Source organism: Melospiza georgiana, chromosome 5 (genome assembly GCF_028018845.1).
Source record: "Melospiza georgiana isolate bMelGeo1 chromosome 5, bMelGeo1.pri, whole genome shotgun sequence".
In the NCBI taxonomy this organism is placed as follows: domain Eukaryota; kingdom Metazoa; phylum Chordata; class Aves; order Passeriformes; family Passerellidae; genus Melospiza; species Melospiza georgiana.
The window spans coordinates 5,291,796-5,309,337 of record NC_080434.1 but is presented as its reverse complement, the minus strand read 5'-3'; the positions used below and the strand labels follow the sequence as shown (position 1 = coordinate 5,309,337).

Genomic DNA, 17,542 nt, shown 5'->3' with positions numbered 1-17,542 from the left:
GGACACGTATGGGTCCAAATAACTCTCTACATGAAAATCAAGTTGGTCCAAAAATTAGAAATTGTTGCATTTTATATCGCAAAAGTCGTAGGGGAACATAAAAATACAAAATTACAACATAAAGACAGTTTTAACTGGACTGTTTTAGGGCAAGATTTATTGGTTTGACAGCAGAATTGAATAAAGCTGTGTATTCACTCTACAAATTCATGCACTTTAATGAGCATGGTAGGTCTTTCAGTCTCTACCAACAGCAGGAATTAAATGGGTTTCAGATACAGTATGGAAAAATAAATCATGTATGTGTCATATTTCTTTATATCCCAGGATATGTATGTCATGTCATTAAAAAAAATGCAGGCATCTGTAATCAAAGCTGTGTTAAGCTATGTAATAGAATTCATGTGTAGCTTTAAAGGTAACAGGAGAAGGAAATGGCAGAGATATCATTTATACCATGGGAAATGCCAGTTTCTGGCACAAGACTGTACAGAAAGAAGGGGAAGGGAAAATAGGCAAACCCATTTACGGTATAAAAGAAACAAGATGCTGAAAACATTTGGTTTAAATGGCTAACATCACTTAATCAACTGAAGCAGGAAATTTGTATCTTTAAACTTTTCAAGCTAAGTCAAAAGTTGGGTAAATTACAGGGGCAAGCTAAAGAATGGCTGAGCTGCTACTTCTTACAGCTGAGAAATGCATTTGCTCATTTTTGTACTTTGGAAATTTTATATTATCTAAGATTATGTAATCCAGGGATGTAACAAAAATTGATTATATAAGTGTTCCTATAGATTTAGCAATGCTTGTAGTTCAGGTTCTGAGTAGTTGAAGCAGATGGCTGAGCCTTGAAGGACTAAAGATATCCATGGCACAATTCAGTGCTCTTCAACTGAACTTCATGGATTTTTATTCTAAAAGCTTGTGATGGGACTCACTAAAGGTAGGCAAGATGGCCTAAATTAGATTATCGCAGGATAATTTTTCAGTGTAGTCAAGAACAGTGTAATTCTTTTCCAGAGCCCAGATTCCACATAAGGAAACACTGATTTGCAGCTGATTTTTGCTTTCTGATTTCTAATTCAGCTAAATTCCATAGCGATGCACACAAGATCTTACAGATGTTTTTACTTGTCACTTCACTTTTTTTGTTTGCACTTAATTGGGTTTTTTCCTTAGTTTAGAAACATTATTCTTCTAATTTTAATGCATTAAAACTTCCAGCATTTTCCATTTCCAGTGATACTTTGTGCGTGTTCTGTAGGTATTGTAAATGATTCATTCAGCACGAATATATGTTACACCTAATGTGCAGTAAAATTACAAGTATTTATCTAACTTCAGAAAGTATTAGGGCTACTTAATCTTTGAGTGACATCAATATGGACCCAATTAGCACAGTTTTCAGCCACTTCATAATTCAAGAGAATGTGATCATTCAGCTGTAAGCATATTTGACAGAAACTCCATAGTCATGAAGGTAAAAGCTTGCAAGATCACCCAGTAGGATGGAGAAGCTGTCATTCTCTCATCAGTGCTGTTGAATACTAATGTCAAGGTCAGAAGAGTGTAATTTTAGGCTGCCAAAATATTGCTGAATTTGATCAGCTAGCAATGTTTAAAAAGAAAGTAGCAACATAAAAATTTATATACAACTTTGATACGATAGCTGCAAAGTTTCAGGTGCGCCCCCACTGCAAATGTTCTGTTATTTACTGCTTTGATTGGCATCTTCATATGCGTTTTTCCTAATTGTAACATTTTCTTTAAATATCATCTTCCTTGTCTAACATAAAAATTACAACTGATATATATTTTGCAAATTCTGCATGTAATTTTAAATGCTGATATGGGAGACTTTGTGTTCAAAATACATAACAATTAGAGCAGAGATTTGGATGTAAAAATATCTGAGTGCTTATTTTAGACAACAAATTGTCACATATAATAAAATGATAGATTTGCCTTGAGTCACGGTTTTTATTTACCATGATCATGGTATGTGGAGATTAATACTGCTGGCTCCATCTAATAAACACATAGACTGGATGGACCCATGTTGTTCTCAAAGTATCTTCTGAATCATGAAAGGATGAGGGGCAATGAGTGAAGGTTTCAAGAGGGCATATTTCTACTAAAAATTAGGAGAAAACAGTTTCACAGTGAGGACGGTTAACAATTGCAGTAGGGTGGTCAGAGGAGCTATTAATTTTTTATCTCTGGAGATTCTCAGAATCCTGTTTCTTCACAAAATGTCTTAAGCAAAGCAGTCCTAAGCTGTCTCTGCTCTGTGTAGGTTCAGCTTGATGGCCTCCAGACTTTGCTACTTCTTACAACCTCCAGTATTTCATCACTCTCCCATTTCCATTTTGATAAAACAGTTGTTTATGTAATTCATATAAAATTTCTAAAGGTATGAAATAAGAGTATCATTTTGAAAATACTTGCAGGCCACTGTAATCCTTAGGTTTTGAAAGATATTTAGAGACTTGAAAGTCGCCCCTTTTGTGAAAGAGTAAATCTCTTCCATGTCACACCTCAGGATCTGAGCTGGAATCCCGAGGTTGGCGCCACATCCTTGCTCCTACCAACAGCTGCTGGTCATTAATGGCTTCACTTGCTCCTCTATCCACATAGACGAGTCCCCAGATGTATGAGTTAAATCTGTACGTTGATATTGTAGTGGTAATCTTTTTTTTTTTTACATAATTATTGCATAAATTTGGTTGATGAACTTACTTAATGGAGAAGATAAAGGAAAACAAAATAAAGCAACCTTATATTTTCATATCAAGTAGGTAGATTTTTGGGATTTTTTTTTTAGTTCAGTTTTGGGTTTTTGTTTAAGGGCTTTTTGGCTGTGATTGATTTTACATTACATGAATATGTCAATGAGCACTGGCAAAAAAATGCCTCAGTAGGATTGCTTTTCAGATCCAGATACATCTTTGAAAGATGTCTAAAATGACATGTTTGCAGTAAAATATACATGGCCGGGTGAACTTTTCTGGTCTTATCTTGCGCCTCAGTAATTTTAAAACAGAAACCAAAGCCTTTGTTCTGATAAACTAGACATCTTTCTAAAATATATTTATTAAAATGAAATATTCAAAGAATCCAAAGAGCAAGTATACATACAGTAAATGTGTTCTTTTTCTCCTGTGCATGGTTAACTTCCATTCATATTAATGGGGTTAGGAACATGCTTCAAGCAGAGAAGACTATAATTTTTAAAACCTGAATATTTGAATATTGAATATTTGGCTTAGTTAAATTTATGTTGTCTTTTTACTACAGGAGGGAAAATTATTTTTTGGAAGGTAATGTTTCTTTTGAGTTGAACTCTTTTATAAAAATTCTTATCCCTGAATTCTCTTGTGAATATTTTGAGAAATATTTTTGAGCCTTGAGAATGTTTGAGAAAACATAACTATATGGCATTTTCATAATTAAAGTATTTTTTAGTGGTATTCTGAATATTTGCTAGGAATCAAGGTAGTTGTTGCTGACAACCATTCTATCAGAAAGACAAATTCTTACATGATTTGTGAGAAAGTCTCAGAAGTATGTGTGTTTCTAACAGCCAATGCAGATGTGATACTGCTTTCAAATACACTTAGAAGTTTAGATGAGTTGAGGGATAAGAAAACTATGACTCAAAGGACCTTGTTTTGTTGAAAATGTAATAGAATTGCTATATCTGTGTACTTTCAATTCACAGTATCTTAATAGGATTCTATAATTACTCTAAATTCCTTATTTTCTGCAGTAAAGCTCTTTTGTACAAAGAAATGACTTCATAAAAGCCTGGCACCATGCAGTGGTGTGTTTTTAAGTTCAAGAATCCTAGCTGATCTCAGAAATGGTGATACCCCAGAGTAAGGAATATATTATAATAACTTAGAAGTGTACCTCATTTGTATGAATTCAGTGCTTTCATTCCTAAAGTTTTTATTAATAAAATCATCTCTACTGAATGAAAACCCCAAAATATATAGAATCACTGTAGTGTAAATTCTGAAAATTTTCCAATTTTCATTCAGTTTTCACACTCTTTGAATGAAACACTTTGTTACAGAGTGCTTAATAACAAACTGCTTATACATTTTAATGGTTAAAAACATGCCCTTGAACTCTATAGGGCATGTCTGAAATCTATGGCATACATGTATTTCCTTTATGAACCTAGTTAGGGTTGCACATATGTCTATCTTAAACGTTTGTGTAAGTGCACACAGTTTTCACTGTTCAAACATGTTTTCATCTATTTAGTTCACTTTTTCATTCCAGTGGAAAGAAGAGTGATTTAAGTTTTTCTTCTGTTTCTGAGGATTACCATGTATCAAAAAGATTTCATTGATTTCAGTTTGTTTTCAGTAATTTAAGTTTGCTGTTACCTTTCTGAAAAGCTGAGGTGGTTAAACATAAAGCATGGATGATGCATACCATGACCCTTTGGCACAGAACAACTGGTAGTGGCTGTTTATATGTGCAATAAAATCGTGATCAATCTCTGACACTTACTACAGACTTCCTGCTGCTTAGAAATGTGTACAGTAATAGCATTTGTATGTTTTCTGTTCCCTTAAGAGTTCAGTATGCTGCTTCACAGGAGCAAAGAAAATTAGAAATAACATCACCAACACTGCGATAGAAATAAATAAAATAGCAATTTGTAAACTCTTCCAGACAGATCTTTACAAATAAATGCAGGAGTCTCTGTGTATAGGTATAATGTAAATATAACTTCAATAGGGATTATGCTTATCTATTGTGTGTATAAACAGTTATTTCATTTTATACATTACTGTTCAAATTGTAAGAACCTGTCCTTTTTCTTTCTTTCCAATAACTAGACCACAAGAGACACCAATTAGTACAGCAGATGAAGCTGAAATTTTAATATCTTTAAATTTTAGGAAGCTGGTTCGGGGTGGGATGGGGGGAGTTCCTATTTTAAGTATTTGAGTTGGAAGACTAAAATTCATTAATCATTTTGTGAAAGATAAGTTCATAAATTTTGATAGGACAATAATGGGTAAAACTGGCCGTATTGTAATTGATTTTACCTGTTCACTGTGGCAGACAGTTAATAGTTTTCTGGTATAGGTGAATAAAAAAAAAAATGAAAAAACACACAAACACACACAGAAAAACAAACCACAGATGTAGGGACCATACAACTGCTTTATCAGTTTAGAAGAACAGAGAAAAACCCAAACCACCATATTCTAGTATCAGTACAAATTAATCTAAAGGAACCATGTGTAAGGTTCCCATAATCCATCACCTACTTTTCCTGACATTTCACAGAGATACAAAGCTGATTATATGCACTGTAGAAAAGCATGTAATTCTTTACTTAAGTCTTTTAAATGGAATGATTAATTTCTGTCCTTACTCATAGGTTATGTCTGCAATCTTGATAAAATTTGAGTTACTGAAAGCTTCAATTTATTTTTAATGCGTAGAGGATTTACTTATGTGAAATCAAACATGAGAGTCTGAGGAATATCTAGTGATTATATCTATTTTCCATATCCAGTCTAAAATCTGAGGATGTCTGTGGGGAAGAATTTTGTATGCGTGGTGCAGGTGAAGGGTCACTACAATGCTATACATACTATTTAATCTTACCTTTTTGTCCCATAATTGCCCTTTTTTTTCTTTAGCTAACAGTGTTGGAAATTTAAATCTGTTTCAATAGTAGAAAATTTAAAGTATGTGCACAAAATACCATTCCAAAGTATTATGCCAGTATTTTAGTTGTAAATAGGTCTTGCACCAAAAATGTTAGCTGCTGCAATTAATTGTGATAAATAGGCATACAATTGGAAACTGAATAAGCTTTTTAAGTGTAGACAATGTTCCTGTAGTAATTCCTTCATGCAATTTATTTTAGTCAATATGCACTGTGTTCCAGTGTGGTACCCAAAAGCCATTTAGGGAAAATATTTGGTACTTTCTTCATCCTAAGAGTGTGATTTCCATGCAAGCGAAATGTAAGAGAGGGCTTAGTGTTGAGTCACATTGCTATGAAGGGTAGTCTGTACAGGGGGTCTCCTCTTTGGTTTCTCCTTTATTTCTTCTCCCTTTGAATGCCAGGCTTCATAAAACTGCATAATTATCATGTTTTTGAACCTAAAAATTCCAATCATCATAATAGGAAATATTACTAACCTCTACTAACAAAATTTAACTGCATGAGTCCAGTGCACATAGAATCATGGAACAGAATCATTAAAGTTGAACAAGACCTCCGAGATCACCATGCCAACCAAACCATATCACAAAGTACCATATCCAGTCTTTTTTGATCACTCCCAGGCATGGTGACTTTACCACTTCGCTGGGGAGTTCATTCCAATGCTTGAACATTCTTTCAGTGAAGAATTTGATTCTTGGATCCAGCCTGAACCTTGCCTGGTACCACTAGAGGCCATTTCCCCTTGCCCTGTCACTGGCTGCCACTAGAAGGGGCTGATCCCCAACTCACTGTAATCTTCTTTCAGGACTTGCTAGAGATCAATAAGGACTCCCATGAGCTGCCTTTTCTCCAGGCTAAATATCCACTGTTCCTTATGTTCCAGACTCTAATGCTTGCTGTACTGAAGGAAGCAAAGGTGTGCACCTTCCCTATCAGATGTATACAGCCCATGGAGACTCACTCGATTATTCTTATGAAGGTCATATTTATTCCTTGTTTCTATACATTTAGAGTACTTCCTGATTCTTACTGTTGGCCATTCATGCTTTATGAGGAAGAGGAAGTTGCCTTTTTCTGATACAAGCCTAATTATTGTCATCCCTGATTGATCACGTCCTACTCTTACTAAAGTATAATGCATTCTGGAGAAGCTCCTATGGTGAAACAGCCATATATTCCCATGTTGCCTTTGTTTTATTTATTAAGTAACACTTTACAAAGTGCCTTCTACCATTGCACGTTAGCACTGGTTTCCAGGCTTTCAGGGAGTAAGATGTTGCTCATGGTAGCAAAAATTTCTTGATTTAAGATGAATATAAAGTGACTGTGAGTGGAGGCAGAACTTGAAGTTTGAACTTGCTAATATACAGTTATCAAATTAAAATGTGGATGTTCCGTAATAGCTTTTACCTACAATTGTTTTCAGAAACACAGTGAAATTCTTCCAAACTGTATTTTTTTGCACTTGCAGCAAGTGTGTCTATTTGAATACATTAGCCATAAATAAGTGAATACAGTTAATTTAAAAGCAGCAAAGTTACATGAAAGTAACAAAATGGGTAAATCCAGAATTAAGTTATGAACTGAATTAAAGAAGCTAATTGAGCCCATTTCATTCAAGGAAAAAGCTTTTAAAAAAATAATCAGTTCACATGTTGAAGGGGAAGGCAAATCTCACTTGAAACTGCATCTTCTTTACTTTCCTGCAAGTACCTTAATTGTAACACCTTCAGACATTGACTTTGTTGGTGTCTTTCCACTTCCTTTGCAATATATAAATATTCATTAGCATAGTAATTAGAAACTTTTATTTCCCATGTAAATTGGTTCAACAAACAGGGAATAGAATAATTTTTACTGTCTCTGTCTCATTGAGTATATGAATATTTATTGAAAGTAATAAGAAGTTTCATCAGGAGAGACAGAAACATACTTATCAACAAACTGCCTATAATAATAAAGATAAAAGAGTTCCTGGAAAATAGGGGTTAAATAGCCTTCAGGTAAAGCTGAAATGCAAAGGTAAGATTTCAATATAATTGTTGATTGTTCAAAAAAAAATGTTATTAAGCAAAAAGTGAGGAACTGAAATATTTTTTTCTCCTTGTTTCTATGTTTAGTATCAGTGTTAAAGTTTACTATGTCTACAAAAAAATTAGTTCATTTGATTTTCTCTCAGACGTCATTCAAAGAATTTAAAAAATCTTTTGCGCAGTTCCCTAGTCTCATTTTTTTCTAATATATTGACTTCCCCAGTTCTTTGTAGTGAATATTCCTCTACTGAGTGGAAAACACAGCATATATTAAGTTGGAAAATTTAAGGTAACAGGTAACAGAAGGCATCCTTAATACTGCCACAACATCAGAAATTAGTATGACACGCTTTTAAACAAAACTGTTCTTCGCATTATGTATGGCTTTCAAAAGTAGAGACTGTTGTCAGATCATTTTTGTGGTACAGTATTCTTATCCCATGTAGTTTAACTTAGTTTAGGCCAATTGTATTGGCAGGAAACTGCATAAAGCAGTTTATTTTTTTCTATAGCTTTTTAGGCCGAGGTAAGATCAGGTGTATGGTAGTGGCTTACTTTATTCTGGACCCTTACAATCTTTGGGTTGAATTATAGATGGAACTTGGTGTAGCCCTTTGATGATATTAAAAACGCCACGTGATTATGTTCTTGATCAGCAAGCAATTACTAGAGAAAACTTAAAGAATGAAAAAGACAAGAGGGTAAAGAGGATTTTGTAGTTTTTAAGATACGTATCATACATTTTTTCTTTACACATCTACAGCATTTGGAAAGGTGACTTCTGATAGCTCATGGGTCATATACCAGAAAGCAAAGGTTGCAACTAAGTCAAAAATCTGGCAAGGTCTTTGCTTTGGCAGGAAGAGACATTTTTCCCTAAAAAATGAAATAAAATTAAAAGTATGAGTACTTAGAGAGGAGCTTTCAAAAACACTTTTAAAGTCCTAGGGGAGAAAAAGATCTGTAAAAATGATTAATGATTATCAGGCATAAAATAAGTGTTTTTAAGCTCTGTCAACTTTGCTTTTCTAATGAGGACTTAACTGCTCCCCAACTAAAGCCTTTATCCAAGCTGTGTTTTGTATTTCATTTAATCAATGCTTTGTATAGAGACAGTTGCCATCATCATAACCTTTCAGTTCTTGTGTTTTGGCATCTCGCAGATTTCGTATGCAAGTTGGGGGCTCAGGGGAAGCACATTTAACTGAAATGTCCAAGTACAATTTAGTGTGTGATGTAGAGTTATAGAACTCCTCTCAGACTTGCTTATTGTTGCAAAGAGAGCCTTTGTAATTACTGGGGGATTATGGCAGAATATGAAAGGCCTTGAAAGCGGCTTTCGTGAAGATCAGGAATGTGTTCTGCACAACCTCTGAAACAATCAGCTAGAGTAGTGAAGCAGAAGTATATTAAAATGTGAAGAGTTCACTGAAAAGGTCCTGATAGAAACACCCAATTAAAGAAATAAAAACTGATATTTCAGATCGTGAAAGATTCTCACTTTGGTAAGAAAAAAGAGCCTTAGAAGAACCAGAAATGAGATGACAGTACAAATACAGTGGCTTTTTCCTCTTTTTTTCTCAGCAACAAAAGTAACAAAATTTGAGTTTAATGTTCTATAATCAAGAAGAATGGAATTGATGTTAGTTGTGCTGGTACCCTGCTCAAATTATTGTGTGAGCTTGAGACCAATAGTCCAGGAATGATGGAGTTTCTTTTTTTCATGTGTATAAATCAGTGCAAAATTTTGGTGCAACACACCGTCTTATTATATTTCACTTCTTAATTAAGTTTCTTTACCTAATTATGTTTTTAGTCACAAAGGATAACTGTGTGGTTTTTGAACTAATTTCTCACCAAAAAAGTTTAGGTTTTTTTATACCGAGCTGTATATTTTTACTTTGTCCTTCTCTATTTCAGAGTTTAAAAACAACAAAAGCAATACAATGCAAAAAATAGTCTGTCTGAGAGTTGTTGGTGAGATTTTTGTTGATGTGGCTTTTGTTGATGTGGTCTTTTATTTCAGATAAAGTGTTGTGCCCAATCATGATTATGGAGGATTAAGCCATAAACCTTCTTTTCTGTGATGGAAGCTGCCTTGCCTGGCACTGAGTTTTCCATTAATGCTTTTTTCTTCAGTGATGCTGGAGTTGAGGCAAGTTTAGGTGAAATATTTTTCAGTAGTGAGCAGGCAGAAAAATCATACAGTGCTTTTGGAAAATTATATCTGTGAATTTAACAAATACACTTGTGAACTGAGTTTTTTAACAGAAGTAATTAACAAAGCCTTAATCCTTTCCAGTTTACTTACATATTAAATGCATTATGATATTTTCACTTTATGAGTATTTTTGAATAACATGATGAGAAACACTTTTTGCTATGATTTGTTTGATGGTTTTGCTACAGCTTGATCCATAACATATTAAAAAATATTTGAAGCCCACTTGGCAATATTTTTCTTCTGTAAAATACTTGTTATGTAGTTGAAACAAAATTCTACAAGTGTGTCAGGTTATCCTTTATGTGAAAGTACCTTTAGATCACTGTATATTTATAAGCAGCTTGGTACAAAAGGCAATAAAAGCCAAATGACAATTGCCACTATTAGCAACACTGAGACCTGCTCCAACTGTCAGTCATAAGAGGATGATCTTCCCCATAACACCTCCTGTTTACATAGCTGAGCTAAAGCTAACTTTAATGTTATTAGTACACAACGCTTTTCAGTAATTCTTCATTTTACATTACACATCAAAAATACTCTCATACAGCAGATTTATATTAAGATTATTTTCTTTTTGAGTCAGTTGAAAATTAGGAATTTCCAACACTAAAACTTTATTCCACCTCCCTCAAGACATTTAACTAAAAAATGCATCAACTTCTTAACTGGAAAAGATATTTCACTTTTTTGGAAGTGCTGAGGGGAGAATCCGACATGGGAATCATAAAAAGTTAGACTTCCCACAAGAAACAAAATTTATGCTAATGAACATGTTCATTGGCAAAAAAAAAAAATAGATTAAAAATTGTATATAATTTGCTCTTGTTGTTAGCTGGAAAATTTGAAAATATTTTATTATTTTTGCCTGCCCTCATATTGTGAAAAAAAATGTGCTATGTGAAAGCAGCAGCATGTTCTTACATTGTCATTAAGATTTAAATAGTGACTGTGTGTGCTTTTAAAGACCAGCAGACAATAATACTGTGTAGGAGTGGCCTAAGAATGAGTGTTTCTGAATATGTAACATTTATATATTAGGCAAATTAAAGTATTGGAATGATTGTATTAAGCTATTTCAAATTTCATTTTTCAACTTCACCAACCTTTTCCTGTTGAAACCCACTTTGTGTTTGAAAGATTTACATCTAGTTTACTTGTCATTGGTATCCGTGGAACTTCTGAATGCCATCAGAAAAACATGAAGGTTTTAGGAGAGAAATATTGATATTGAAAGAAAAATAAATTTAAATAATGTTCAGGTAAGCAGTGAGTCCTTAGATCAGTGTTGATGGCATGTACTCAGGAATTCAGGTTTACTTTTCTGTTTTTCAGTAAAATTATTAAGCTTCTCATAAAATAGACTCAAATGTGTGTTTGGAAACCCTATATAATAAATGAAATACAAAATACTGCATTTAAATACGGGGCTGACAATAATGATATAAGAAATAGGAAAATACTAGTTCCAGATAAACTATACAGAATTCTTTTGTGTCAAGATATGATCTCCAGAAAAAAAAATAAAAGAGCATAATCACTGCTTTCTTATTAAAAGTATGATGAATATACTCTGAACAATTTGAAATGTTAAGTGAGCTCCTACTATAATATTTCTGTCTCACCCCATAGAATTTTAGAATGTAATTCTTAGAATATTTCTTAAGTGGCAATTACTCTTAACTCCACAAGGATTACTCTATATGTGTACACTATATGTATAGGGCAGCTTCATACATGCAAAAAAAATTTAATTTAGTCTTTAATTGGGAGTCTAATCAGAGCCTGCCAGGAAGACAATGTTTTGCAATAATTATCTGAATATAGCTCTAGTGAATAAATTGATTGCTAGCAACTTAAAAAGCTGTCAAAATTCAGACTGAATTTGTGATGACTTTATTTTTTGGTTCTGGAACAGGAATGGATTCACAAAACTAGAGAAGAGATAACAACTGTTTCTCTTCATCTTCCCGTCTCCACCCACTCACCTCTACCCCCGCAAAGTTGAAGATCTCACCATATGTTTTTTAATGCAATAACTCCTATATATAAGAGACGAGGTTTTAAGCCCTTCCCCCTGACTGAGATTTAAACCTTTATCTTCTGCCTTCCAAGGGAATCACCTAAGCACTGGATATTCTGCAGGGGTATGCTCTCACCTGAACTATCTGAACTGCTACTTTGACCGAGCCGTGTGCCTCCCGAGTGAATTCTTTAACCACCAGACCAAAGAGTCATTCGCTCTCTTTGACTCAGTATTTAAATAATCCATGCAGAGCAGCTTTTTCCATGGGGATCGAGAGAAGCCAATTATAGATTTCTCACTGGTTTAAGAACTCTTTTGGGAAAGTGAAAATGTGGGTTCAAGAATGTGCAGACAAGGTCTTGAACCTGATTGTCCCACATTGTGTATCAGATGAGGCCCTAACCGCAGAGCTATTGAATAAGTGAAGAGAGGGGGGATTCTCTTTACTTCCATGAATGATTTACAAAGAGCATGTAAGCCTAATCTTTCATTTCCAGTTCTTTAGTTTTGTGTTTAAATAGCTTCTGAAGAGTTGCCTATGTCTCTGGCAAGTACACAAATTAATGACTGGAGAAAAATGCTACTTTTGGGAATGCAGAAGGATAGTTCTTCCCCACATTTTTTTGTTTCTAAATATTTCCTGACTATTTCTGTCAGTTCCAAATGAAATCAAAGTATGGTTTTCTTTGTCCCTAAAAGCATAATTTTAGTTGAAGTGTAGGGGTATTGTAGAGGAGGGGGAAGATGACTGTTTTTTTTTTTTTCAATACCCTTTTTGTAAAAAATCCTTACTGAAAACAATTTACATTATACTTAAAGCCCTCTCTCATATACTTCCATGTGTCCTAACACTTCCCAATTCAAGAACCTGTACTGAGCTGAACTAGCATGCCTCTATTAAGAAGGAGTAGTAGAACTTGCTGGCCACAAGTGCTTATTTCAATTCAGCCACGAGGATCAATATGAAAGAAACATTGACCATTTATGAAATGAGTCATTTTTCTCTACCTTTTACAGAGCCAATGGATGTGAGGAAAAGCCAGAAAAAAGTATAGGGTTTTTTTCTTTTTTTTTTTTTAATGGGGAAAAGTTAAGCTAGAAAATTCTTACCTGCAAAGGTCAGCTGTTGATCTCTTGCAGGAAAATGTCTTAGTAGTAGTATACAGATACTGAATAGGTAGTCAAATATTGCAAATCTTCACAGAGTCATACAGAAGGTTCTTTGGTACCAGTTGTGAAACCCGGAGTTCCCAAGTCTTAATTTAGTGAATGATTTTCCCTTCCTTTAGAACTGTAAGAAAGGACAAGAATGGTAACATGCAGTTCCTTGTCTAGAAAGAACGCTTGGTGTTAATCTTGATTTCCCAAGCTTTTGCATTATATCAGTGGAGTAATTGCCAAGAGCACAGTATTTCTTTTCCTAGAGATATACACTAGAATCATCAAGACACAAGCTGAATAACCAAGTCTAGTTCCCTAAACCTTTGTGCCTAGTTTTCTTCAGCTCTCCCTTTCAGAAGTTTACCCAGGAAAACAAAATCCATTCCTTTTTTGATTACACATATTCACACCGTGCATTTCATGGAGGAAGGGAATATTCTCTGTACATTAAGAAGGTGGTTATGCCATAGTAGGTGTTTAGGCAGCCCTGATGCCCTTACTTTAAATGAGGAGACAGTTCTGAAATATCTGATAGATTTATGTTGCTTGTGCTTTTATTATTAAATGCTGATAGGAAAAGTGCATGAACTCAGAGTTGCTCATATGTGTAATTTCTCCCAAAATAATGCATATTTCTGGAAGAATTCTAACCAGAACACCCAAAGATATCAACATTGTTTCTGGAAGAGTCAGGTGTATTTGCTAACTTTTACTTTGTTGCTTGTTGACCTTTTTGCAAAAAGATATAGTGCAATGTTCAAGCAAAAGCTATTGCTAATAGAACATGCTGAATTCTATTTTTAATTAATCATCTGTCTTTCTTGATAATCCTGGACCTTCTTAGTCCATAAAAGTAAACCTAGTTTCCATTATGGACAAGTTGGGGTATTTCAGCCAATGTGTTATTTTTAAGACTGAAAATTATTTCTGAACTACAGAAGTAAAAATAAATCATAAAATATAGTCAGTCTTTATTTCTTTCATCTGACCTGCACATTCTTAGATTTAAACTGTGTATTAAAAATGGTAAGAATTTTGATAATAATTCTTCTGTGTGTTCTGTTTCGTGTCTGAGAATCTTCTCTTACTTTATGGATTTCACAAAGTAAGAAAAAATTAATTTAGCAGTATTCAAAACAAGCATTCAAGATACAAATCTTTAAAGTGATTCTCCATTCATATAAAACAGATGCAAAGATGAAAAAAGATGAAGCTTTGGTACATGACCAACTTCTGTACTGCATGCAGGGTTTGATGAAACCAGTAACCTGACTGTGAGATCAGCAGGGCACACAAACCCAGGTGTGTTTCTTCTGTCCTGCCCAGTCAGCACAGTGGGTGAGCTCATGGCAGCTGCAACCAGATGCAAAGTTAACAGAAACAAAGGAGTAGAAAGTGCTGGAGAGATCATAAACTGATTTTTTTCAGTGATTTTTTTTTCTTTTTTTGTTTTTTTCACCCACACAAAATTTCTTTCAGGGCATCCCTCAGCCTTGTGTCTCAAGATTTCCTGCAGTTAACTCCCACCTGGAGCACAGTTTGTATTCTGTATCAAGTCCGTGTCTTCCAACCTAAGTATTGCACTGGCATTGTTCAGATAAAACTTTCTTCAATAACAATTGCCTCCTGAAATTGTTTTCTTACTTCATCTCATGTCAGAAAACTAAAATTGATGCTCAGGAACATTAAAAAAAAATAAAAAAAACCCCAGACCAACAAGAACAAAACAAACCCAATTCAAAACCCTAAGCAAACCCCAAAGTGAAACTCTTGCAAACATGGGTACATTCCCTGGCTTATTTTTCTCAATACCAAGGAAAATCTCAAGAATGAAAAATGAAAATATGAAATAATAAATAAAATAGCTTAATTATGCATTTTGCACAGAAAATATGTGAAGCACATATGAAATCATAATTATTTGTTCTTCATAAGTAAGAAATTTTAAAAAATGTATTACTGGTCTTAGCATTAGTTGATCAGGTGCCTTTACTTTTTTGCTTCAGAGTCCATGATTTGGATGTGATGGAGCCTTATGTATTTGTCTGGTTTTGTGGCATTTATTAGATGAAGTTATTCTCCAGTTAAATGAGTATTTTCCAAAATGAGCTTCCACTCCCTTAAATATGAAACAGTTGGAATAATAAAACTCAGTGCTTGAGTTAGCTTTTCATTTATGGACTACTAAAGTATGTTGAAGTACATAGATCTTTATTTTCTGTGAAATCATGCTTAGAGTCAGGAGAAATGCATGTTCACATAAAAAAAGTCTTGCTCAAACAGTAAATTATTTTGGTCTCAAACGAGAAAGTGGGAATATATGAAAAATGCAACTTTAATAAAATATTTCTAACAAGGCCTTTTAAAGTAGTTTATATAAAGCAGACAAATATTCACCCTTTCTAGAACTGATCTAGTGCTGTTAAAATCATGAATATTTTTCTTTTCTACTTGCACTTCTTTTCTTTTTCCTATAAAAGTGGGGCAGAATCCACATTCACCTTGAGTGTAGAACTGAGACTGTCTATTACATATTCCCTACCTGGATGTCACACAAGGGCCACTTAAGTCACTTCAGCACCAGTCAGAGATGTTCAGAAACACTTCTGAGTGCTTTAATTGTTCATCAAGACCTAACCCTTTGAACATTGCTTTAAGGCATATTGGCTCTGCTCTTGAGTCACTGAAGCAAAATTGGAGCATCTGGATGCAGTGTCAAAATAGCCCAGGGAGCTCCAGTGCAGCACCCAAGTGGATAATCCCAACACAGAAGACAAACACTGCATTAGCCATTGCCGGGAGGCTACAGTTCATCTTCCTCTGAAATACACTACAAGAAAAGTTAAAGGATGATACTTTTTTCTTTGTATCTTCTGTTGTGTGAACAAAGAATCAAGCTGTGTTTTGATGTTTTGTCAAGTGTTTGGCAGCATTTTCAATTCTCGTTTGCCCTACTAATCCGCTGATTTTTTCTTTTCTTTGGACAAAGCAATGCATGTTTTTTACAGTTTATGCTGTATTGGATATGTTAGTGCAAAAGAATGAATCCAGTCAATGATGTTGCCTTTGAATCAAAGTATTGAATTAAAGTAGAGGAAGAATAAGTATGATAATATTTTAGTTGCCTATTAGTACTGTAACATCTAATTATGCTCTCTTGTACTAAATTTTTTTTATAATTCTGTGACCTATTTGAAATAATATTTTTTTGCTTTGTTTGCTTTCACAGATGGCAGGAAAACTGCATTCCATTGATTGAAAAGAGCATTGTAAGTAACTCTTTTTGTTTCCCCTGTTGAATTAGGCATCGCATTTTATTTTTCTAAATCTACTAATTTTTTATCTTGTGGATAAAACTTGACTTCTTCCTTGAAAACTGGTGAACAATTAATACTCTGTGAGAGCCTGTGAGACATCTGGCATGTGGCTACAGATACAATTCCCAAGCCAGATTTCTTTTGCCATCGGCAAGAATAGTTTATGTAAGGCTTAGGCCAACGGGTCAAGAAATATAAATGCAGAAGCATGCTAAACATACCACCTGACATCAGGCTTTTCCTGGAACATGGTTGATCTGTAGAGTGCAGACCAGACTGAATACTGGAGTGCAAAACTGGGGCACAGCAGCATATACAGAAGTGAAACTAAATACAATCAGAAGCATAAGACTGATTTGATGATTTACTATTTTTATTTGATTCAGATAATGCATTCAGATTGCATTATATATATGTACATAGAACCCTAACATGCAGTAAAATAATTTGTTCAATGATACTAAAAAAAAATCTCTGCTAAGCACTCTGCTTCACACTACTATTCAAGCTATTCACACTACTCTTCTAAATACATTAACAAAATATATTCCATTTGGAACATGTCAAGTAAATGGCTAACACTTTTTCTAGCATGTCTAGCTGCCATTAATTTAGTTAGTATTCATTGTAATTACACTCATCATAATGAATTAATTTAGTATTAATGTGAATATTATGCAACTTTTTAGACAATCCATTATAATTCAGCAATAATTAATGTACATATTAAATGAAGTGTTACTGCTTAGTGCTATGATAAAGCCATGTTGTTTCATTTGAAAAGCTTTACAGGAAGTTACGTTTAATCTCATTGGTATTCCAATTGTTGCCAGGAGATATTTTTCAATGGCAAAGGGCACTTATTCTTGGGAGACTTGTTAACTTTTCAGTGAGATTCCATTTTTGCACTTGTCTACTGATTCACCTATAAGACACTGGCATTTGAAGCAAGATACTTAATGGACATGATAATGCAAAAAACTCATTGAACTATCCTAAAAGCATGAAAAAATTCTGACATTTCAGACATTATCCAATAAAAGATGCCAGAGTTTATAAGTGAAGTCCTGT

The 17,542-nt window shown here is 34.1% G+C and overlaps 1 protein-coding gene across 16 annotated transcripts in view; it reads left to right on the top strand.

Annotated features, from left to right (window-relative positions):
* The window catches only part of TENM3 (teneurin transmembrane protein 3), a 1,287,001-nt gene that overhangs the window by 415,157 nt on the left and 854,302 nt on the right, over positions 1–17,542 (top strand). For all 16 annotated transcript variants that reach the window (XM_058025024.1, XM_058025026.1, XM_058025021.1 and 13 more), the window contains exon 5: positions 16,384–16,423. The gene's annotated coding sequence lies outside the window, so the exon portion shown is untranslated. The remainder of the gene's footprint in view (positions 1–16,383; positions 16,424–17,542) is intronic.